Genomic DNA, 26,723 nt, shown 5'->3' with positions numbered 1-26,723 from the left:
CTGCTCCAGCTTTGGGTACCCCTAATTATGAGCTCCCATTTACTCTGTATCTTCATGAACAAGCCGGACATGCAGCAGGAGTTTTAACTCAAACACACGGTGATAATCAGAGACCTGTTGCCTATTTTAGTGGCAGATTAGACGCGGTAGCCAGAGGTGCACCATCCTGTGTACGTGCTCTGCATGCTGTTGGACTATTACTCCATAAATCCGCAGACATTGTTCTTGACCACCCGCTCACCGTTCTAACACCTCATGATGTCTACACTATATTGAATCAAGTGCAACCCGCTCACCTCTCAGCAGCACGTCATCTTAGGTTACAATGTGCACTGTTAATGCCTCCCAATGTTTCTTTACAGAGGTGTACTACCCTGAATCCAGCAACTTTGTTACCTCTCTCGGATCTAAAGGAGGGGTCAGGTACTGTGCTTTTTAAGGAAGATCCAAGAGAGGAAGTTCCTCATGACTGTGTACAAATAATGGCACAAGAAACGGCAGGTTTACCTACGGTATTTGAACATGAATTGCAAAATGCAGATTTTGAATTTTTTGTAGATGGATCCCGTCATCAGGACGATTCAGGTACTTTCCATACTGGATATGCAGTTGTCTCCCTCAATGCAGTAATCAAGGCAGAACCAATGCTCCCACACCAATCGGCTCAAGAAGCTGAACTTAGGGCCCTAACCGAGGCCTGTAAACTAGTGGAAGGTAGTATTGTTAATATTTACACAGATTCTAGGTACGCATTCGGTATATCGCATGATTTTGGTCCCATATGGAAGTCAAGAGGTTTCCTGACGGCAGCAGGACACCCCATTAAGAATGCTGATGTGGTCCAGCAGTTAATTGGTGCACTACAACTACCCAAAAAGGTAGCTGTCATAAAGGTAAGAGCACATACCAGACGCACCGACTAGGTAAGCAGAGGTAACGCGATGGCAGATGCAGCGGCAAAAACAGCAGCCTGTAAGCCGCAACAAGGGTCAACAGTACGTCAGTTAAGTGCCCCTAAAAACCCCTTTGTGTCAGAGGACATCTTATCCCAAATGCAGGCTCAGGTTCAAAAGGAGGAGGTTGATAAGTGGTTAAAGGAAGGTGCATGCCTGAATGAAGCAAATGGGGTATGGGGGAAAGGGACACGACGATGCCTTCCAAGGGCACTGTACCCAGCAGCTGCCCAGATGCTACATGGGCCGACACACCAATCTAAAACGGCTGTGATGAGTGTGATACAGAAACATTGGGTGGCACCAGGATTCTCCACATGTATAGAAAACCTGGTACAAGGGTGCATGATATGTGCTACACATAATCAGGGTAGAGTAGTTAAAACACCACCCAAACACACCCCCTGGCCCCTCTATCCATTCCAGAGACTGCAAATTGATTATATTCAGCTGCCAAAGTCAGGATCATGGGAATATGTGTTGGTCTGTATTGATTTGTTCTCAGGATGGCCAGAGGCTTTCCCGATTGCCAAAGCCACGGCTGCGGCAACCGCAAAGAAACTGTTTGCGGAGGTGGTCTGCAGGTATGGGGTACCAGAGGTAATTGAGAGTGACAGAGGTACACACTTCACAGGTGAAATAATGAATGAAGTCATGTCAGCTCTAGGAATTCAACAAGCATTCCACACCCCATATCACCCGCAAAGTAGTGGTAAAGTGGAAAGACTGAATGGGACATTGAAATTAAAAATTCAGAAAGCCATGGCTGAGACAGGAAAACCATGGCCGGACTGTTTACCGCTTGCTCTGTTTTCAGTAAGATATACGCCTAATAGAAAGACTGGACTCTCTCCATATGAGATATTGTTTGGCAACGTATCCAGCCTAGGGTGTTTCTATCCGCAAGCATTAGAAATGAATAACCATGTGCTAAGTTCCTACGTGAGGGCTTTACACAAAAAGATTAAGCAAGTACATGATAATCTCTTCAGTTCTCTTCCAGATCCAGATCAAGACTCTAGCAGCCATACGCTGCAACCTGGAGACTGGGTGGTTATAAAAAGACACGTGAGGAAAAGTCTAGATCCACGGTTCGACGGACCCTTTCAAGTTCTGCTGACCACAAGCACAGCTGTTAAGCTAGAGGGAAAAGAGACCTGGATCCACGCGTCCCATTGCAAAAAGATACTAGGAGAACCAGCGGACAAAGAATGAAGACATTGTTTATACTTACCTGCATCCTTGCGACCACAGGCGCATGGACTAGGTTGAGCACCACAGATGGAGACGAAAATAGATTCATTAAACACCATCTTGCTCTAATCGATGGACTAAAGGAGCAAAACCAGACCATTGCTAATTGTTGGATATGTACACATGCCCCTGTGACATCCACTAGCATACCCTTTCTCGCTGTCCCAGTCTCATGGGAAGAGATAAACTTTTGGGTGAACTGTTCAGATACTTGGGCCAATAATGCCACACAGAGACTGTGGAATACCACTGTTGGGATTCCCGTAGTAGGATGGACAAAATTTCCCTGGTGGCAAGGGAACCTGACGGGTTAAATAATTCCCAGGTTGTATATAGCATTTAAAGGAGGGGAGTGGGTACCTCGTAACAAAACAAAAATTACTGATCTAGGGAAAATACCTGAACAAGGATTGAAAATAAGTTTTAATGCCACTTCAGGAAGCAGTGATGCCTTTAAACCTTCCCTGTTGGAAAGATATCTACACACTTCTAATTGGGTGAATAATGTTTATTTTAAAAACGGGACAAGTGATACCTGTGCCAAAATACCTGGCAATCTACAGTGTAATGAAAGCTCAAGTTATCAGAGAGGTGCACCTACGTGTGGCAATCCTGATGCTGGCTATTGTTCCCCTATAGGTCAAGTGCCTGGGTGGTGTATGATGTCAAATGTTTCTAAGTTTGTTGATTTAGTTCACCGTCTAATACTGCAACATTCAGCATTATGGAATCTCCCTTATACATGTATTGGGTATGTGGAGACAAGGCTTTCAAGTGGCTCCCAGTAGGAGTAACAGGAACTTGTACTTTAGCCAGATTGACACCCGCAACTTATGTTGTTACTCCAGACCAGCTAGATCCTTTGTCTATCCCAAAACATACACTGCATAAGCGATCAGCAGACAATAAAGAAAGACCAAGTGGGAGACCCCATATAGTTCAAATGGGAGGGATAAACAAATTTTTCAGTGCATTGTTTATATACCCTATGTTGACACAAATGTGGGATAAATTAGTAGAAGCTACGGACTATCTTGATGATCAGATTTGGGATATTTTAGAAGTAGTTAACGGATCTCTTGGAGTACAGAATCAATTGATTATTGTCACGAACCAACATACCCTTGTGCTAGATTATTTAACAGCAGCACAAGGAGGGATGTGCCAGATAATAGGGCCCACATGCTGTCATTATATAGACAATTCTAGTGTATTGACGCTGAAACATAAGTTAGAGGACGTTGTAAAACTAAGGAAGCTTTATGATGAGGCCAACCTCAGAATCAGGATTCCTGGTGGGCAAACACCTTTTCCTTTCTAAATCCTGCAAATTGGTTTAAAGGTATCGGTGGGTGGTTGGCTGGTATAGTGCAAACTATTTTACAGGTTTTGCTAATGTGTCTTGCGGTTTATTTGGTTTTTAAGCTTTTTCTAATGTGTATTCAGCGGTGTACTAAAAGAAAATATAGAGAAACATATTGATAAATGAAGGAACAAAAGGATGGAATGTTATAGCAGAAGACGAGGCCCCTCAAATTCAAAGACCCCATCTATGCTATATAAGTCTGAAAGTTACTTTAGGTCAAAATAACACCAGCAGTGAATGTTCCTTCTTGAATCAATAATGCGTCCTTGCTAGTCATCAGAATGTATCTGATTAAATGTGTCTAATAAAATGTGTCCGAATAAATGTTTCAACACAAGCATAGACATCACAAGAATAGAAACTAGTCTTTGTGTGCTAAAATTGTATAATCAAACCATATATGGTAAATCCGTGTCCTGCCTTCAGAGTGGATATAAACCCATGCTTTGTAATAAAGTTTAGAGCTTGTTTGACACACATCCTGTCCTGTGTCTCAGTCTCTCCGAGCTCGTAATCCAAAGGATAGAAGACTCAGAATGCAGTGACCACAAGCTTCAACTGTCATTTCCTATCTCAGAAATGGGAAAATCTGTATTCATTGAAGACAGATTTGACCCATGAATTTAAATTTTGATAATTAAACATCACCCCAGGAGAAAGAAATAGATATCTCTAATAAGATATATTACAAAGTTGTTTATTTTCACATATACTATTGATTTATAAAAAAAGAATTAATTAAAACAACAATTGCCCTTTAAGTATGCATTAAGCTTATAAATCATTTGGTAATGGTGTTACTATCACAATTATACTAAATTGTAAATCTGCAATTCTAGAAAACATATTTTTGCACCACTTTAAATTCTCACTTACTCATTCAATTACTATTTATGTTGCAAGAAAAATCTTCCTGCACACACATATACATATATATATATATATATATATATATATATATATATATATATATATACAGTACAGACCAAAAGTTTGGACACACCTTCTCATTTAAAGATTTTTCTGTATTTTCATGACTATGAAAATTGTACATTCACACTGAAGGCATCAAAACTATGAATTATCACATGTGGAATTATATACTTAACAAAAAAGTGTGAAACAACTGAAAATATGTCTTATATTCTAAGTTCTTCAAAGTAGCCACCTTTTGCTTTGATGACTGCTTTGCACACTCTTGGCATTCTCTTGAAGAGCTTCAAGAGGTAGTCACCGGAAATGGTTTTCACTTCACAGCTGTGCCCTATCAGGTTTAATAAGTGGGATTTCTTGCCTTATAAATGGGGTTGGGACCATCAGTTGTGTTGTGCAGAAGTCTGCTGGGTACACAGCTGATAGTCTTACTGAATAAACTGTTAGAATTTGTATTATGGCAAGAAAAAAGCAGCTAAGTAAAGAAAAACGAGTGACCATCATTACTTTAAGAAATGAAGGTCAGTCAGTTCGAAAAAATGGGAAAACTTTGAAAGTGTCCCCAAGTGCAGTTGCAAAAGCCATCAAGAGCTACAAAGAAACTGGTTTACATGAGGACCGCCCCAGGAAAGGAAGACCTAGAGTCACCTCTGCTTCTGAGGATAAGTTTATCCGAGTCATCAGCCGCAGAAATCGCAGGTTAACAGCAGCTCAGATTAGAGACCAGGTCAATGCCACACATAGTTCTTACAGCAGACACATCTCTACAACAACTGTTAAGAGGAGACTTTGTGCAGCAGGCCTTCATGGTAAAATAGCTGCTAGGAAACCACTGCTAAGGACAGGCAACAAGCAGAAGAGACTTGTTTGGGCTAAAGAACACAAGGAATGGACATTAGATCAGTGGAAATTTGTGCTTTGGTATGATGAGTCAAAATTTGAGATCTTTGGTTCCAACCACCGTGGCTTTGTGCGACGCAGAAAAGGTGAACGGATGGACTCTACATGCCTGGTTCCCACAGTGAAGCATGGAGGAGGAGGTGTGATGGTGTGGGGGTGCTTTGCTGGTGACACTGTTGGGGATTTATTCAAAATTGAAGGCATACTGAACCAGCATGGCTAGCACAACATCTTGCAGCGGCATTACGTTCCATCTGGTTTGCATTTAGTTGGACCATCATTTATTTTTCAACAGGACAATGACCCCAAACACACCTCCAGACTGTGTAAGGGCTATTTGACCAAGAAGGAGAGTGATGGGGTGCTACACCAGATGACCTGGCCTCCACAGTCACCAGACCTGAACCCAATCGAGATGGTTTGGGGTGAGCTGGACCACAGAGTGAAGGCAAAAGGGCCAACAAGAGTTAAGCATCTCTGGGAACTCCTTCAAGATTGTTGGAAGACCATTTCTGGTGACTACCTCTTGAAGCTCATCAAGATAATGCCAAGGAGTGTGCAAAGCAGTCATCAAAGCAAAAGGTGGCTACTTTGAAGAACCTACAATATAAGACATATTTTCAGTTGTTTCACACTTTTTTGTTAAGTACATAATTCCACATGTGTTAATTCATAGTTTTGATGCCTTCAGTGTGAATGTCCAATTTTCATAGTTATGAAAATACAGAAAAATCTTTCAATGAGAAGGTGTGTTCAAACTTTTGGTCTGTACTGTACATACAGTACAGACCAAAAGTTTGGACACACCTCATTTAAAGATTCTGGTAGAGGTTGAAAAATTAGAAAAATGTTGTCTCTGTCCAAATATATATGGACCTAACTGTATATATATATATATATATATATATATATATATATATATAAATCGATGAAAATGAACCAGTGAAAGTCAGACATTGCTTTTCAACCCTGCTTCCACAGAATTAAAAAAAAAAATAAACTCATGGAATAGGCCTGGACAGAAATGATGGTACTCTTAACTTAATATTTTGTTGAACAACCTTTTGAGGCAATCACTGCAATCAAACAATTCCTGTAACTGTCAATGAGACTGCTGCACCTCTCAACTGGTATTTTGGCCCACTCCTCATGAGCAAACTGCTCCAGTTGTCTCGTGTTTGAAGGTTGCCTTTTCCAGACGGCATGTTTCAGCTCTTTCTAAAGATTCTCAATACGATTTAGGTCAGGGCTCATAGAAGGCCACTTCAGAATAGTCCAATGTTTTCCTCTTAGCCATTCTTTGGTGTTTTTAGCTGTGTGTTTTGGGTCATTATTCTGTTGCAAGACCCATGACCTATGACTGAGACCAAGCTTTCTGACACCGGGCAGCACATTTCTCTCTAGAATCCCTTGATAGTCTTGAGATTTCATTGTACCATGCACAGATTCAAGACACCCTGTGCCAGATTCAACAAAACAGTCCCAGAACATAACAGAGCCTCCTCCATGTTTCATAGTAGGGACAGTGTTCTTTTCTTGATATGCTACATTTTTCCGTCTGTGAACATAGAGCTGATGTGCCTTGCCAAAAACTTCCATTTTTGTCTCATCTGTCCATATGACATTCTCCCAGAAGCTTTGTGGCTTGTCAACATGTAGTTTGGCAAATTCCAGTCTTTTTATGATTTTTTTTCAACAATGGTGTTCTCCTTGGTCATCTCCCATGAAGTCCACTTTGGATCAAACAATGACGGATGGTGCGATCTGACACTGATGTTCCTTGAGCTTGAAGTTCACCTTTAATCTCTTTAGAAGTTATCCTGGGCTGTTTTGTTACCATTCGTATTATCCGTTTCTTTGAATTGTCATCAATTTTTCTCCTGCGGCCATGTCCAGGGAGGTTGGCTACAGTCCCGTGGATCTTAAATTTCTGAATAATATGTGCAACTGTAGCCACAGGAACATCAAGCTGCTTGGAGATGGTCTTATAACCTTTACCTTTAACATGCTTGTCTATAATTTTCTTTCTAATCTCCTGAGACAACTCTTTCCTTTGCTTCCTCTGGTCCATGTTGAGTGTGGTATACACCATGTCACCAAACAGCACAGTGAGTATCTGTAGCCCTATATACAGGCCCCCCTGACTGATTACAAGATTGTAGACAATGATGATAATTAGTGGACACAACGTGATTTAACATGTCCCTTTTGTCACATTATTTTCAGGGGTACCATCATTTCTGTCCAGGCCTATTTCATGAGTTTACATTTTTTTTAATTATGTGGAAGCAGGGTTGAAAAGCAATGACTGACTTTCATTTGTTCATTTTCATAGATTTTTAATTTATTATTACTTTTGTCAGATTCAAGCTATTTCTGTGACCATTGTGGGTTATTCTTTCATTAAACGAGGGGTAGCAACAATTTTGACCACGTGTGTGTATATATATATATATATATATATATATATATATTTATACACTGCTCAAAAAATAAAGGGAACACTCAAATAACACATCCTAGATCTGAATGAATGAAATATTCTCATTGAATACTTTGTTCTGTACAAAGTTGAATGTGCTGACAACAAAATCACACAAAAATCATCAATGGAAATCAAATTTATTAACCAATGGAGGCCTGGATTTGGAGTCACCCCCAAAATTAAAGTGGAAAAACACACTAAAGGCTGATCCAACTTTGATGTAATGTCCTTAAAACAAGTCAAAATAAGGCTCAGTATTGTGTGTAGCCTCCACGTGCCTGTATGACCTCCCTACTATGCCTGGGCATGCTCCTGATGAGGTTGCGGATGGTCTTCTATGGGATCTCCTCCCAGACCTGGACTAAAGCATCCGCCAACTCCCTCACAGTCTGTGTTGCAATGTGACGTTGGTGGATAGAGCGAGACATGATGTCCCAGATGTGCTCAATCGGATTCAGGTCTGGGGAACGGGTGGGCCAGTCTATAGCTTTAATGCCTTCATCTTGCAGAAACTGCTGACACACTCCAGCCACATGAGGTCTAGCATTGTCCTGCATTAGGAGGAACCCAGGGCCAGCCGTACCAGAATATGGTCTCACAAGGGCTCTGAGGATCTCATCTCGGTACCTAATAGCAGTCAGGCTACCTCTGGTGAGCACATGGAGGGCTGTGCGGCCCTCCTAAGAAATACCACCCCACACCATTACTGACCCACTGCCAAACCGATCATGCTGAAGGATGTTCCAGGCAGCAGATCGCTCTCCACGGCGTCTCCAGACTCTGTCACGTCTGTCACAGGTGCTCAGTGTGAACCTGCTTTCATCTGTGAAGAACACAGGGAGCCAGTGGCGACTTTGCCAATCCTGGTGTTCTGTGGCAAATGCCAAGCGTCCTGCACGGTGTTGGGCTGTGAGCACAACCCCCATCTGTGGACGTCGGGCTCTCATACCACCTTCATGGAGTCGGTTTCTAACAGTTTGTGCAGACACATGCACATTTGTGGCCTGCTGGAGGTCATTTTACAGGGCTCTGGCAATGCTCCTCCTGTTCCTCCTTGCACAAAGGCAGAGGTAGCGGTCATGCTGCTGGGTTGTTGCCCTCCTACGGTGCCCTCCACGTCTTCTGGTGTACTGGCCTGTCTCCTGGTAGCGCCTCCAGCCTCTGGACACTACGCTGACAGACACAGCAAACTTTCTTGCCACAGCTCGCATTGATATGCCATCCTGGATGAGCTGCAGTACCTGAGCAACTTCTGTGGGTTGTAGAGTCCATCTCATGCTACCACGAGTGTGAAAGCACAACCAACATTCAAAAGTGACCAAAACATCAGCCAGAAAGCATTGGTACTGAGATGTGGTCTGTGGTCCCCACCTGCAGAAACACTCCTTTATTGAGGGTGTCTTGATAATTGCCAATAATTTCCATCTATTGTCTATTCCATTTGCACAACAGCATGTGAAATTGATTGTCAATCAGTGTTGCTTCCTAAGTGGACAGTTTGATTTCACAGAAGTTTGATCTACTTGGAGTTATATTCTGTTGTTTAAGTGTTCCCTTTATTTTTTTGAGCAGTGTATATATATATATATATATATATACACTGTGGCCCCGATTCATCAAAGCTTTTACACACAAAAAGTGTCATAAAAGCTTTGAGAAGTCATAACATTTTGGCGCAACTCTGAGTTGTGCCAAATTTTTGCACCTTTGAGTTTTAACGCTAATTTCTCCCAGCTCCACCAAAGTGGGCAGAGCTGGGATGGCACAGGAAGGCTGCAGGGATATGACGCCACAACTTCCACTAATTCCCCACTCCAGAAATCTCAGACAACTCACACGCCACTTGTCCAGATTCATGAAGAGATATGCAAGAGCGTCTGATTCCACCACGCCCCTCATAACGGCTGGCAAGAAAATCGCCTGTGTTGATGAATTTTTATGTCTGCATAGTTATTGGATAACTATATGCGGGCACTGGAAGATAATGGGTTCCTGGTCACTTCACATTTGATACTTCTCAAATCTTTGGCAGTTAATGTGCGGCTTTTTTTCTCAACACATTTTTCCGGGCCCTGTTGACTATTTGCAACAAAATTGTTTATGGTTCTGTGTTCACATCCTAATATCTTAACAGTTTCACAAATGCTGAATCCCTCTGTAACAACTTTTCACATTTTTTGGCTTTTCGGGGTCAATCAAACCTTTTTTGGTCCAATTTGCCTGAGGAAAATAAGCTGCCTAATAATTCTGCACACCTTGATAAAGGGTATTGTATCCTTAGGCCTCACCCTCCCGCATTACACAAATACGCATCACCTGATCTGCTTCATCCACTAAGCATTCAAGTTGGGAAATCAGGATAAAAATGATGATATGGTCAAAATACGCAAAATATAGGAGAAAAAAAGACACAGGAAATGGAAAATCTGCACACCCAAATCTTTGCAAAAATATCACATTTTATTAGACAAATTAATTCTCCAGGAAAAAAGACAACTCAAAACAGGGAGATTAAAAACATCTAAAAGTATGGTGAATACATACAAAATTTCAAAAGATTTGGGTATAATAGCCCAGTAATATAAGCTCTTATTGCAGGCACAGGCTATATTATAGGGTACAGAGGTAAGTATATTGATACATCAGGCATAAAAAAGGGGTATATAATGCAATACAAATACATCACCAGGTGATTATAAGAAATAACAAAACAGTCATGGCGAGTCAAAGATGTCAAGTCTTACCAAATGGACCAGAGCACCTGTGCCAGCATGGGAAAACCCAACGCGTGTCGCTGCCTAAAGAAGCTTCATCAGGGGTAATCCATAAATACTCATAATAATTGTGCACACAGTGTATATACTGTGTGACAACGGCTCACTTGCTCTTGATCCCAAACATTATCACCTGTTCACATAGGACAATAACGACACCAGTTTTTTTGCTTGGAATGTAATGTAGGAATGTGCTATTGAATGCTGCTCACTTTTCTAGATAGATAGATAAATAGATATGTGCATGTGTCAAAACACATAAAAAGGTATTGTACATAATTATAACGTAGATCTTTTTGCCTTTAATCCTTGCATTTAATGGCACATATTGTCTATTTAATGCTTGTCCAAATAGTACTTTTATAATCCTGTGGCAGTAGCATAGGAGAGTTCAGTGAATGTACATGACAAACTATGATATACATTAAACAAATGAGACGTAGTAGCAAACTCCTAAGTTCAAAGATATGATTAGAATTGAAATACCCTACACTAGACACAACCAAGCAGAAATGTGAAAAAAAATGTTGAAAAAAGCAACTGAAAGTACATTACAAATCCGTAGGATATACGTGCATCATTTTTTTCCTTTAGTCACACTAATGTCCCTGTAACAAACATCTAACATGTAACTGCATGTGACTTTGTATTTGCAAAAAAAAAAAAACCTTGGGTTGTTTTCTCCTTGCTTTTTCTTCTGTTCTATTGGAATTAATAGAAAGTCACATGTAACTAAGTATCTGCAATGAAAAGAAAAGTATTGATACGAGAAGCATTAAAGATGCAATGTGGAGGCAAGGTTCGGTCCATCATAGGCCAGGAGTGAAAGCGTTAAGAACTTAAGAACTAAAATTACTCACATACTATATTCACTCTTGAACAAAGTGAACAATGTTTCAAAAACATGAAGGTCATTGCTACATGCATACTTTCGGCATGCCAGACCATAGCCAAGGGGCACAGACCCACATGATATGAACCGCAGACGACAGTTAAACCTCAGTTACAGGTATGCAGCCAGATCGGAGGCAGACAAGGAAAACAGGTGTGTCAAGTTCAGGAAAGTTCTCGAAGAGAAAGGGTACTCATCACATTTCTGCCAGAGGGACGTAGCTTTCTCTTAACAACTTGTCACACAATATAGAGCAAACTGTCAATTGGGTTGATTTGTTTCACCTCAAGTCTCTTGAGTGAAATGTATTCCCTTTGAAGTTGAACCTTACTTTTCTAAATGTCAAAAAAGGGAAAACATTTAACAATGAACATACTATAAACGTACAGATGTCAATATGGTGTCACCAGTCATCATTGTTCTGCATTTCTTTCAACCCATAGGTCCTCTTTTTCAATGCAAATAAAAGAGCTTAAAGGATTTGTCCCCTACTTGAACAATCCCTTCTTAAATGACCAAGTCCCTCGAGTAAAATTAAAAAAAGCTTACAGTCACATCCCACCCTGGCACCATTCCAGCACTGTCGGTGCTGGGTCTTCCAATGCTATTGCTATGTCACTTGAACACTGCAGTCAATCAGCAGTTGCTGGCCGTCTGCAGCCAGCACTGTTTCTTCAGAGCGGATGTTACTCGGGACTCTGGCACTTAAGAAGGGATTGTCCATGCGAAAAAAACTCTGCAAAAACGGGCGGGAAAAAAAACGTTTCAAAAAGGCAACGTATAAACAAGTCCTAACATGTTCTTAGAATGTAAAACATAAAAAAAACAATAACATATAGAAATAAAGCACTGAATGTCTTCAAACATTATTAAATGGGTTGTCTACTGTTATTGTTTTTTTATATTTTACATTCTAAGAACATGTTAGGACTTGTTTATACGTTGCCTTTTTGAAACGTTTTTTTTCCCACCCATTTTTGCAGAGTTTTTTTCGCATGGACAATAGCAGAGGTTTATAGTACCAGCAAAATGAGTTAAACACACTGTAGATCAGTCAGGTCCTGAGACCATTAGTCAAAAGATTATGGAGCAACACTCATCGGTATAGAGATCCATGGCCTTTCTATTGTGCCCGAACACCACTGTGCACATTCTCATGCATGTACTGATCAGTTCTGCACATTTGATCAATCTTTGGGGTCTGAGGACCCAGATCTCGAGTGATCTACAATGGGTTAAGGAACTCAATGTTATCAATAAAAAAAAAAAATCTAAACTTTTAGTTATTTTAAAAGCTCTCCTTTTTAATCAATCAATAATGAAGACTAAGAAAGAAAATTATAATCTCAGAAAACATCTTTAAATGCTTCCTAATTAATGACAATTATGTTCATCGTGGGCAGCAGGCAGCATCATGACCAGCTTTCTTATGCAGATAATGCGGGCACGAGTACTGTGCCAGCGCGATCAGGAGCAGAAGAACAGCTGACCCATTCTAAGAGAGGAGATTAAATGATTCTCAAAGTAATATATTCAGGAGGAACCCCCATTTAATAGTGGTAAATGATTATGGGCTCATACCATGATTTGCTTTAGTATCTTTAATCATGGTTGTTATATGATCTTTCATTGTCTTTTGAACTATGTTTGTGTATTGATGCTGAAATGTTTAAATTTCAATGAAAAAGTTTATTAAAAGTGGAAAAATATAGCAAAGATTCATTATCCCCATTTCAAAATAATGCAAAAGAAATCTTGGGCTCCACATTTTGTCCAAAAGTCAGAGGATTTTTTTTTCTATATATACAAAATCTTATGTTGTTTAGATAGAGTTATAGTTTTACAAAGTCCAACAGAAAGTGAATCTTACAGAATGTTTTTCTTGGACCTTGCGGACAGTTAGAGCACAATTTTAAAGATCATACTTTTATGAATGAATTGTTTATTCAATTTAAAGAGCGAACAGATTTTAATTTTCTAATTTGACTTTGTGTTTATACATTTTGTCCAAGTTTTTCCACTTATCAGTTTTCATAAGTACAGTGTTCATATATTTTTTATTGCTGTTTATACAGAGCATAATTTAACGTCATAAAAGGCTTAACTTTTTTGAAGATGTATGAGTTACAGAAATCTTGTAGTTTAGTGCTTCTTCTTACAATATTAGGAAATGCTAATATCAGAGGCCTACGGTGACCCTTTTTATGACCCATAAGCACTGGGAAGGATGTATTGATGCTGGAATTGATTTGTATCTAACTTACCTTGTGTCCAAAATAGAAAAAGAAACATACAGAACTCACCAATCTGTAAAAAGTTTCTTCCTTTATTCAAAAAAATTCTAGATCCATGGGAAAGGATATGGAACAGGGCCGTTTCACCTTCAGATACGCTTCCTCTGGCCCTAATTACTGACATCAGAGTGCTTTCTTATGACCCGCATCCTCGTCAGCCTGGTAGAATATTCATTAACCTCTCAGTTTTCGTTTTGTTTTTTAGTTATCTGAGAGGTTAATGGAAATTATATTAAGCTGATGAGGATGAGGTTCATAAGACAATGCTCTGCGATCAGTAATTAGGACCAGAGGAAGCTTATTTGAATGCAAAACAGCCCTCTCTTTTTTTTGCACTTTTTAGATAAAGGAAGAAACTTTTTTTCAGATTGGTGAGTGACATATCTTTCTTTTTCTATTTTGGATTCTTGCTCTTTTTCAGTTATGTTATTGAGCATCACTGCTACTGTTTATCCCTAAGCCTTGACTTACTGTGATACCAGGTTATGCCTGTTATTTGGAGTAAGCTATGATAGAGAAGAGGAAGAATCACATAATAGGCTATGGGGTTTCCAAACAACATGCTATCCGCCTACTCAGCTGGCATTAAGAGCAGGAGGCTGGCGCCTGTTATTTTTTACCAGCAATATTGTTTGCCCTTATTTATTTTCAAAAAAGTCCAAGAAAAGGCTAGAAGAAGGTTGCGTGAGCTGCAGAGTGAAGAGCAAGTGTCTGTGGGTGAAAGCTGAAGAAGCCACCAGTGTCTGGTTTTGTCAGACAGTATCTGCCAATTGTTACAGATATCAGCATTCTGCACAATCATTCAGCACTCAAACACTGTAGGAGAATGTTCTGCTTTACTTGGGACATACAACAACCATAATCTGCAACATAATGTTGATGATTAAAATGATCAAACCAGAGCAATCATATAATATAGTTTAGAACACAGTGATTTAAACTTTTATATTTTTTAAATATCTTTAAAAACATTTTTTTGCACTTTTTGCTTGATTCAATAGTCTCCATAGGAGACTAGAAGCAGCAACTGTCCGATCACCTCTGCTGCATAGAGGCGATGAGCAGATCACCTCTATGTAGTAGAAATGCTCATGTGCTATGAGCACTAGGTGGCGCTCATAGCAATCTTTACATGACAATCACAGGGGTCTGCATCGGTGACCCGCGATCACTTGACGGGGTCACCGATGGGCGGGGTAAATGACGCGCTTCCGGCGCGGTGCTGTTAAATGCCGCTGTCAGAGATTGACAGTGGCATTTAACTGGTTAACAGCTGCAGGTGGATTGCGATTCCACCTGCGGCTGTTGCGGGCACATGTCAGTTGTATAAATCAGCTGACATGTGCCCGGTTCAGTGCAGGCTCAGCGCCGGAGCCCGCGCTGAACAGGGTGTGCCGGCGTGGTGCGTACTATTACATACCACATCGGAAAGGGGTTAATTTGGATCTCTCATGCAGCTTTTGCAATATATGCCACAGGGTGCTTATGTCTTGTGTAGATCATTTGATCATCCTCCACAAATAAGGTTTTAGTATCTCTTGCTCATCAGTTTTTCTTGTCCCATTCTTGAATAATATGGGGTCACTATATAAACATCTATAACTGGTAATTGTCATTATTCAGTTGGGCTACTAATTTTAAGCTCTGTGCTGCTGTCCATTTTCTTTCTCACCTTTGTGTGTATACACTTAGTTTCTTACTCGAGAATAGGAAATGAGAACTTCTAGAATATTCCTTGCATCAGTTTGGTCACCAAGTTGTGTAGTGATCTATCTGTCCTTTCACTGAACCCTCAAACTGCTGCAGATTTCAGCATTCAGGCACAGTGGGAAGATTAACTGTTTTACTAGGGTAAGGCTGTGTGCCCACGATGCGTTTTTAATGCGTTTCCGCAGCGTTTTTGCAGCTGCGGAAACGCATTAAAAACGCATGGTAGAAGGCCTGCCATGTTCCCCAATGATAATCCGCATGTGCTGTGCACATGCTGCGGAAATTTCCGCTGCGGATTATCATTGCGGAAAAAAACGCAGCACTACCAATTATTTTGCGGAAGCGCTGCGTCTTCGCCGCCATTGACTTGCATTAGACCGCATGGATTACGCATCACTGTATATGTAGATGCGTAATCCAAGCGTTCTAATGTGCGGATGGTACCCGGGTGTAGATGAGAGGAGAGTCTCATCCACACCCAGGTACGATTAAAAAATCTGTAAAAAAAGAATAAAATAAAAAATAAATGTATATTTACCTTCTGTCGGCCCGCACTGCGCTCCTACTTGCTTCCCGGCACTTTGCAGTGAATTGAAGGACCTGCGCTGACGTCAGAGTCATGTGACGGGTAACGCGACGCTGACGTCGGCAGGTCTTTCAATTCATTGCTGCCGGCAGCCGCGACGGAGCGAAACAAGCCAGCGCAGGGTAAGTATATACACTCTCTCGGGCCACACTATATAAATCCATGCAGTTTGCATGGATTTATATAGTGTGACCTAGTTGTCACAAGCACTTTCCAAGTGATGCTAATCGCTTGGAAAGCGCTTGTCAATCCACATGCAGAAATGTCAGTGAATAACGCTTCACTTCCGCTTGTCCCTGGCAGGAAAACGCATGTACAATCCGCATGCGTTTTTTTGTGCCACCGAGATGCAGAAACGCTCAGGAAAAAATCCTGAGCATTTCTGCATCGTGGGCACATAGCCTTATACTGTAACTATTATCTGCAGCAACACAACATGGAGGATAACAGGAAGAATAAGCCAAAATAAACCAGATAAGGCTGACAATATAATCTAGAACTCATCACCTTAAGCTGTCTGATAAAGGGAATCCCTCCATAGCATAAGCCTGCAAGTGTTGTAAAACTCATTGCCTAAAAGTAGAAGAGGAGGGTGCACAGTAAGGCCAGACAAGTGAAGCCTAAGAGGAAAGAGCTGTCGAGACCACAACAAGCGATCCCATGAACTCCACATAGCAGACCACACAGCATCCCGGTGACGTTGGCCGCTTGAGAGGAAATCTTGATCGTGTGTATTACTGCTCTTTTCTTTACTCTGCTGTCTTCCACCCTCCTATAGGCATAGGTATCAAGTGTCTTCTGCGCAGGTGTCGTTCCCAGTGTTTCCAGCATGATTAGATGCGTGTCGGAGAATCCTGGGAACAGCACCTGCTCAGAAGGCACTTGATGCCTATGCTCATAGAAGGGCAGAACATTGCGTAACAAAGAAGAGAACAGTAATGCGTGTGCAAGAGATTTCCTCTCAATCAGCCATAGTCACAGGGACAGAGTGACACTGATGGAAGGTGAGATATAAGGAGATGAAGTGCAGAGGCAGAGTTATCTTCCAGGCAGCGTCACCCCCGTAGCCTGGAAGAGGTAGTTTACATAGACTGATCAAAGATGTTTTATCCACAACAAGGCATCTGATATAAGACATACTGGGATGACTTTTTATAGCAGTCTATAACCTGTATGCCCATGTTAATAGTTTAGATAGGTCAAATATGGTGACAGATTCCCTTTAAAGTGCAGAATCAAGAAGGTATATTCAGCTTCCTGATTGTAGATGTGTTGCATTTTTTGCTGAGAAAAAAACATGATAGAAATGTTTGCACAAAATTCTGTTTATTTTACATTAAACAAATTATGTCTAATTGTAGTAGTACAAAATCTGACAAATGTGGTCCTTGGTCTTCTGATTGTACATTCCTAGCCTAAAGCAACCTAAAGTCTGTTTCCAGGAAATGAAAATGAAACTTAAAGGTGAGTAAATGAATGAATAATCTATGTTCCAATGATACTTATAAATGAGTGGTTTTACCTTGAATTAGGAGCTACTGATATCATTGAATAGTTTAAAATAATACTTCTTCCTAGAAAGAGAAAAATTTGGTTTGTAAGTAAGAATGAGCAGATGTTTTAGTTTGATTCATGTCCTCAGTATATGCCTATTGAGAGGTCTTACCTTTTATTAGGAGTTACTGAATAATGTTTAAAGAGTCACCTACGGTAATGTTGCAAAAGTGGTTAGGTAGATGTTGTAATGGGCCTGCAGAGTAAAAATACTTAGTTAACAGTTCATTTTTATTAATTATTAAAATGGAAAATGAATGAACAAAAGAGAAATTTAAATCAAATTAATATTTGGTGTGACCATCCTTTGCCTTCAAATTAGCATCAAAGTATCAACTCTTTTTGTTATGCACGTGGTTGTGGAACCACTGTGCCACAGTCCATGGAGAGCCTGGAGGGGCGTAACTAAGCAAACACCTGGTTCTTCACTAGAGCCCCTGATGGTGTGGTTAGACTTGAACTCAGGTGGATGCCAGGTGCTACTCTAGGACGGACCCCAGAACCGCGGCAGCTGACCCTCAAAGCAGGACTGGCCAGGAGTTGGTTAGCAGGACTATGCGACTGGTAGACAGATGCTGGAGCTGGCACAAGCAGGATGGGCACAGGAACATGGGATGGCCACAGGTAGGGGATCACAGGTGCAGGGTCATAGGTGCTGGTTCAGACGGGTCAGGATCAGGACTAGGCATAGGCAGGACAGGTTTGAGTATAGGTATAGCAGGACGGACAGGATCAGGAGTAGACTGGGCTGACAGGGTAAGGTAAATGGGAGGGACACAACCAGATACAGAGAGTACGGATACAGAGAGTTTTCAAATAGGTAGCAGGAATCTCAATGGTACTAATGCTGCTAAAGCACCTCCCATTAAGGGAAGGTGCCTTAAATACCTAATGTCTCCCAGCCATAGGCTGGGACATTTTCAGAAGTGCATGCAGCCCGTTTAAGAAGCAGGGAGCCCTCTCGCGTGCGCCCTAAGCATTCTCCCAGGACACCTGCAAGCTGTGCGCAGGCCATGGGAGGAGACAGGGATGAAAGGGACCAGAGCAGTATGGCAAGGTGAGTGAACACACCGGGATCCCTGCTGAGAGAGAGAAGGGGACACATGCAGATCCGCCGGCGCTGTTCTAACAGTACCCCCCTTACGCCTCCTCTTTTTTGAGCCCAGAATTTCTGTAGAAATAGAGGAGCATAAATATTTTTGGGGGGCTCACAGGACCTCTCCTCAGGGCAAAATCCCTTTCAATCAACTAAGAAAAAGTTTTTTCCTCTCACCCTCTTCAAGGCTAGGATATTCTTTACTTCAAAGACATTTTTGGAGCTGATAGGAGCAGGCGTGACACCAAGTTCCTTGAAGAAGGAACTCAACATGACCGGCTTCAGGAGGGACACATGGAAGCAATTGGGTAACTGTAAGGAGGCTGGTAGCTTCAACTTATAGGATACGGTATTCATTTGCTTGACGACTTCAAAAGGGACCAATGAAGAGAGGACCCAACTTGTAGGATAAGATATTAAGACAAATGTGCTTAGAAGATAACCATACCTTATCTCCTGGACGATAACAAGGTGGATCCAAACCTCTCTTGTCTACATGCCACTTCATTCGCTCAGACAAATTATCTAGATTGGCTATAGTGTCCTCTGTCCTCCCATATCTTCGAGAAATCCTTTGTAAGATCATCAGCTGCTGGTATGCCAGAAGCAGCTGACACCAGAAGGGGGATTCCTGGCTGTTGTCCAAAGTCAATAAAGAATGGAGAACTTGCAGAAGACTTACTTACGTGATCATTATAGGAGAACTTTGCCCATGGTAAGAGCTTGACCCAATCATCATGATGTACTTTTGTGACATGCCGCAGGAAGTTGGCCAGAATCTGGTTGATTCTCTCTACCTGTCCATTGAATTCAGGGTGGTATGCAGAAGAGAAATCCAGCACAACGTTCAGAAACTTACACAAAGTTTGCCTGAATCTGAATATGAACTGGATACCTTGGTCGGACATGATGTGGTGAGGGAATCTGTGAAGATGGGAGATGTGCTAGATGAATTTCTCTGCAAGTTCAAGAGCAGATGGAAGGCGTGCAATGTGCCATCTTCAAGAAGCAATCCACCACTACCCAGATGACAGAACAGCCCCAGGACACAGGAAGATCTGTAATAAAGTCCATGGCACTATGATGCCAGGGCACCGAGGGCACAGGAAGTGGTAGGAGTTGCCAGGACGGGATTTGCCTAGGAGTTTTGCTGTGGACACAGGAAAGACAGGTGGAAACACACTCCATGATTTCCTTATGCATGGTAGGCCACCAGTAGTTACATGATATGAGCTGCAATGCCTTTTTCTGAACTTTCCTCTTTTCTGATTCTGACACCAAGGTCTTACCTGGCGGAATTTGGGACAGGTTTACCAGAGTCACAGTAACCATCTTGGACAGCTTGATGATGAGTGGAGGTCCCTTCTCTTGGTCAGTGGGCAGGAAGGAACGGGAAAGTGCATCAGCTTTGATATTTTTGTTAGGTGGCCAGAAATGCAGAACAAAATCAAAACAGGCAAAAAGTAACCACCACCTAGCCTGGCGCAGGTTCAGATTTTGCGCAGACTGCGGATAGGCCATGTTCTTGTGGTCTGTATAATTACAACTGGATGGACTGCTCCCTTGAGAAGGTACCGCCACTCCTCTGCAGCCATCTTAATTGCTAACAACTCTCAGTCGCCATTCGAGTAGTTGCACTCAGGGCAGAGAAGGCCTTGGAGAAAAAACCACAGGTCACCATATGACTGGAAGGAGACTTTAAAGTAAGAACTGCTCCAGCCCCACAAGATGAAGCGTCTAGCTCCAGAAAGAATTGTTTGTTCACTTCTGGTCGAAGTAATACTGGAGGGGAGGAAAAGGCCTGTTTCATGGATGGAAAGCGTACTCAGCTTCTGGAGTCCATATCTTCGGATCAGCACCCTTACGGATCATGGCGGAGATGAGAGCAGTCCAGGACAAAAAATGCAGAATAAATTGTCGGTAGTAGTTGGTGATTCCCAGGAATCGTTGTATAGCTTTAACACCAGCAGGGCACGGCCACTTGAGGATGGAAGACACCTTCTATGGATCTACGTATCCTTCTTCAGACCTGTGTCTGAGATGATATCACCTAGTAAAGGCAGAGAAGATTGTTCAAACACATATTTCTCAAATTTAGCGTACAGGCGATTCTCTCTGAGTCACTGCAGAACTTGGCAACCGTTTCGCCTATGAGAGGGCAGATCTGGAGAGAAGGCAAATTGTCCAGGTAAACCACGACATAAGTGTAGAGGAGGTCTCGAAAGATGTCGTTCACAAATTCTTGGAAGACAGCTGGGGCTCTGCTTAGCCCGAACGGCATAACTCAGTATTCATAATGACCGTCCCTAGTGTTGAAAGCCGTTTTTCAGTCTTCTCCTATACCTATCTGGATTAGATTGTATTCTCTTTGCAGATCCAGTTGGTAAAGATCCTAGCACCTCTGAGATGGTCAAACAACTCCAAAATCAATGGCAACGGATATTTGTTCTTAACCGTGATATGATTGAGACCCCTATAATCAATGCAAAGGCCGAAGGTACGCATCTTTTTTCTTTACAAAGAAGAAGCAGGCACCAGCTGGAGAAGAGGACTTCTAAATAAAACCCTTAGCCAAATTCTCCTTAACATACTCAGACATTGCTAGAGTCGCAAGGGACAGGGGGTAAATATAGCCTCGTGGAGGTGAGGATCCCGGAAGCAGGTCTATAGGGCAGTCGTACGGCCTGTGTGGAGGTAACATCTCTGCTTCTTTTTTGTCGAAGATGTCTGCATATAACCAGTAGGCAGATGACAATCCAGACAGAGAAGATGGTGCCACCGGTGGCCGGACCGGTCGCATAGGCACAAGACACTTCTCATGACAAGACCGACCCCAATGAAGCACCTCTTTGGATCTCCAGTCAAGGACGGGTTCATGCATGCGAATCCACGGAAACCCAGGAGAAGCGGATGAGACAGGCTAGGAAGCACATAGAACGCAATTTTCTCAGTGTACAGCATTCCTATGCAGAGCTCTACTTGCTCAGTGACCACCTGAACAGCTTTGGATAGGGGCTTTCCATCGACAGATGACACCAGCAGCAGATTCTGGAGTTGCTGAACTGGAATCTGACAGCAATTTACCACTGCTTGCTGTATGAAGTTTCCTGATGCACCGGAATCCACATGCACTGTCTCAACGAACCAGGAACCTCCACAAGCTGCAGATACGGTCAGGATCAATGGCAGAGAGGAATTGCTCTTGCCCAGGGTAGCCTCTCCTAATGGCCCTAGGCTTGGGAGTCTCTCGGCTTCCTGGAACAAGAGCAAATTAGATGACCGGTGTCTCCACAACAGAAGCACAAGCCCCTGACTCAACGAATCTCCTGCCATTGCTCAGCCAGCCACATGTTGTTGACTAGCATAGGTTCAAGAGGTGCTGCAGGAATGGGATGCTGAGGAATGAGCGACCTTTGGAAGGATGGAGCCAGACGAAGAGGTTTTCTTTCACACACTGTCTCTCGGGAGCGCTCCTGGAATTGGAGGCCATTTCGGATGGCCAGGGAAACTAGATCATCCATTGCAGTAGGAATGTCTCAACCGGCTAGCTCATCCTTGATCCTTCTGGATAATCCCTCCCAAAAATTGGCCACCAGTGCCTCATTGTTCCAGCCAAGTTCTGAACCCAGGGTGCGGAACCGGAAAGCGTATTGGCCTACAAACATATTGGCCTGGTGTAGTCTGAGGAGGGATGCGTCAAATATCTAGAATGCATCCAGGAATGTCGGCAGGTCTGAGATCATCGCATCTCCTCTCTCCCTCAAGGGGTTGAGCCATGCCAGAGCCTCTCCTACAAGATGAGACATTAGAAAGGCTACCTTCGCCCGATCGGTGGGGAACTGGTGGGCCAGCAGTTTAAAGTGCAGCGATCACTGGTTGATAAAACCTCGGCATTGCTTTGGATCCCCGTTAAAATGTGGTGGTGCAGATGACGCGCCCCCTGGGCCATATTCTTTAGGGGAATACCCGGAGCCGGATCAGATGGGGGTTGTAGTCTTCCGAGTGGCTGTGACCCGGTCCGTGCCCAGGGTGTCAAGCTCAGAGTATGTGGCAGTCCTACAGATGTTATAAAGTTCTTAATGTCGACTACGCCACCCGTTGTATTGCGGTCACTATGGCCGCCGCTGCAGCAGGGTCCGCTGAGGCTGATGGTGTTGGTGCAGCTTTTGGTAGTATAACCCCCAACGGGTGGGGTATAGCCTCAGGGGGTCAGGTGCAGAGGATGGGGGTTGTGGTGGTGCAGCATAGATGTAATTAAAGACAGAGTCGGGTTGTGCAGTTTAGGGTATTTACTTACTGCTGATGTTCCGGTCACTCCAGCTTCAAGTGACCACCCGAGCCGTGCTGCGTCCACCAGGTCCTGGATTCAGCCAACCCCCAAACAAGTCCGGAGCGTGACCCTGAGCTCTCCTTCTGTCCTTTCCTCTGGCCGTCCCCACTAGTGATCCACCTAGGTCCAGCTCCCTCGGGCCTTCTGTTGGGAGACCCTTGGCCTTGGGTTCCCTGACCCTTCACGTGGTTTGCCTTCGGGGTGGATGTGGTGGGTGGCCGTGGCAGATCCTGCCCACGGCCTCCGGTCTCTGGCTAGGGTGTGCTTTTGCCCCCACCAGTTTGGGATCCGGTACCCTATTGCCGACTCTTCACCCGGGGATTGAATTTGGGTTCTCAGAGTCCTCTCTTTGTCCCCTCTCTGGGTCTTTCTTGCTTTCTCCTCTCTCTCTCTCTGGGGCTGCTCTGCTCCTCTGCTTCTTGCTCTGACAGACTGACCCTGATCTAAGATGGTGCCCACCTTATATACTCCCTCTATGTGTGAGCTCAGGTGACCAGCACCCAATGAGCTCCTATCTTTACCCAGGCTGCTCCTCCTATCTGCCCCTACACTACTCGGGATGTACCACCCCCCTCCCACTCCAGCCAGGAACAGACTCGGTCGTACCTGCACATTTCTAAGTGGGAGTACCGTTGGTCTGTTCCTCGGAAATGGGATGTGTGTAGTGCATGCAGCCTACCGAGCTCAGTTCCACACTCCATCCTTACCCGGGAGTGGAATATCACACCTCTGGGTTGAGGTGCAATACCCCTGTAGCAGCCGAATCCTCAGGGTGCTACACAGACAGATGGGGTCTAGGACTTGAAGCATGACTTGCAGACAGAATGGTCACTGGCGAGGTAGCCATAGCTTAAACTGGAGTGGATGTGGTGGCTGATGTCATAGCGTCCAGGTGGGTGTTAACAGTCCGTAGGTAAGACAGGATTTTGTCTTGCTGATTTCCCTGATGGGTCATCTCATGGTACAGGTCCAAGACAGGAGAAGTATGAGAGTCAGCGGGTTCCATAGCCTTAGCAAACTGTTAAGCACATGGTTGTGGAACCACTGTGCCATGGTCCGGGGAGAACCTGGAGGGGTGTAACTAAACAAACACCTGGTTCTACACTAGTGTCAGGTGCTGCTCCTGGATGGACCCTGGAGCTGGATGGCTGACCCCCAAGGTTGATAGGGAAGCAGGACCAGATAGGAGCTAGTTAGCAGGAGGTATGCCGCTGGTAGACAAATCAGGAGTATACTGTGCGAACAGGGTCAGGTAATCAGGACGGACAGGATCAGATACAGAGAGTACTGGTACAGGGACCTTACAACTAGGTAGCAGGAAACTCACTGGTACTAATGTTGCTAAGGCACCTCCCATTAGGGGAAGGTGCCTTAAATACCTAATATCTCCCAGCCGTTGGCTGGGGACATTTTCAAAATTGCGCGGCCACTTTAAGAAGCAGAGAGCGAGCGCACATCCTAAGCATTCTGCCAGGAGACCTGAGAGCTGTGTGCAGGGCCTGGGAGGAGACAGAGATGCCGGGGACCGGAGCAGCATGGCGAGGTGAGTGAACGCACCGGCATTCCTGCTGAGAGGGGGAAGGGGACACATGCAGGGGTGCCGGTGTTTTTCTAACACTTCTAAGTACACTTGCACACAGTTTTTGAAGAAACTCAACAGAAAGGTTGTTCCAAATATCTTGGAGAACCAACAACAAATCTTTTGTTGATGTAGGCTTCTACAAATCATTGTGTCTTTTCATGTAATCCCAGACAGATTTAGATCAGGGCTATGTGGAGACCATATCATCACTTCCAGGACTCCTTGTTCTTTTTTACGCTGAAGATAGTTCTTTATGAAATAAGGGTGTGACAGAGACTGTCATGCTCCTGCCCCTGAAGACAACAATTGTGTAGTGTGAATACTGTCATGTGTTTTTACTGCGTTTTATGATGACATGTGAAATGGAAATGTATAGAGTGTAAGGTAACTAATGTATAGTGTTGTAAGTACTGATGCTGCGGTGTGGGTACTGCAAAGGTAATGCCTAAGTTAATTCTGGTACACTCAGCTCAGGTATAGGGAAAGTATAGGATATAGTTTAGTGGTTAGGATAGAGACAGATAGTTACTATATACTGTGTTCCAAATTATTATGCAAATAATATTTTCTCAGATTTTCCCAATTATGAATTGCAGTCATTGTAATTTTCCAGTCAAATAACTATTAGAGTACAATTGAAAGGTTTTTGTACAAACTGCCTATGATAATAGTATATTTTTTAAAAAATAAAAAACTCAAACTGCACTCAAAATGCATGTTCCAAATTGTTATGCACAGCAGAGTTTTCAACCTTTTCATTTTAATAAAGAACAAAAAAATGGTCATTTTTGAAATTATAAGCATTAGCAGGTTATTGCAAACTGAAATCAAACAGTTTTCAACTCAAAACTTTATTCTAGGTGATGTTACATTTGCACATAGGACCGCTTGTTCGAAAGGAGCTTCTGAACTCTCTCGTCCATTGAATTTGTCAGGTTTTGGATGGTTTCTGCTTCAATTGTTTTGCATGAGGACAGAATACCCTCCCAGAGCTGTTGCTTAGATGTGAACTGCCTCCCGCCATCATAGACACTCCTTTTGATGATGCTCCAGAGGTTCTCAATGGGGTTGAGGTCAGGGGAGCATGGGTGCCACACCATAAGTTTGTCCTCTTTTATGGCCATAGCAGCCAGAGATGCAGATGTGTTATGTGCAGCATGAGACTGGGCATTATCATGCATGAAATGATCTCGATGGTCCAGATGGATGGAGTGGAGGATGGCTGGTTGATGGACACCCCACGCAAACACAGCTACGGCGCTAACAAGGAGGAGTTGGAGTAATGTTTTGGGCTGGAATCATGGGGAGAGAGATTGTCGGCCCTTTTAGGATCCCTGAAGGGGTAAAGATGAACTCCATAATGTATGTTGAGTTTCTCAAACAGCACTTCCTTCCATGGTTCGAGAAGAAGAACCGTGCATTCCACAGCAAGATCATTTGCATAATAATTTGGAACACAGTGTAGATACAGTAAGGCAAGATACAGTTAATATCTTGGGAATAGACGAGATTGGGAGGGGAATAGGGCAAAATAGAAAAGGGAACTACTTCCTGGTTTAGTGTGTTAGAGAATTAGAGTGTTGTGAGAGACAAGGCCAAGTTCAAGGTGCAGTGGGCTGGTGGCATGTGAAGTACATATTGTTCTGGTGGTATGAGGTTGTACCAAATTTTCTTTGGACTTTCCTGCAACACCAGGGGCTTATGGCCCGAACTAGAGACTTAAGATAGTGCTTTAATCACCTCCATTCAGAGCAAGTTGGACGAGGGAACCACGTGAGGGAAACACAGCAGATCTTGGGAATACTGCTGTGCCAGATCGGGAATCCCTAGGGCTAACACAACCTGTTAAAGTTGGGATAGTCCGAGCTGAATGTAAGCAAATGCTTGAAATGTACTGTGCTGATCGTACAAGAACCGGAGGGTGCTTTGCCCGATACTGCGAGTTAAAGACTGATGTACTTGAACTGTCCACTAAACTTGTATTTGTTAAAACGAACTTGGTGTCCCCTGATGT

This window comes from Phyllobates terribilis, unplaced genomic scaffold, assembly GCF_046119375.1.
Source record: "Phyllobates terribilis strain yellow unplaced genomic scaffold, ASM4611937v1 Scaffold_3__8_contigs__length_932513732, whole genome shotgun sequence".
NCBI lineage: Eukaryota > Metazoa > Chordata > Amphibia > Anura > Dendrobatidae > Phyllobates > Phyllobates terribilis.
The sequence above is the reverse complement of the archived record's forward strand: the minus strand, read 5'-3'. Positions refer to the sequence as shown.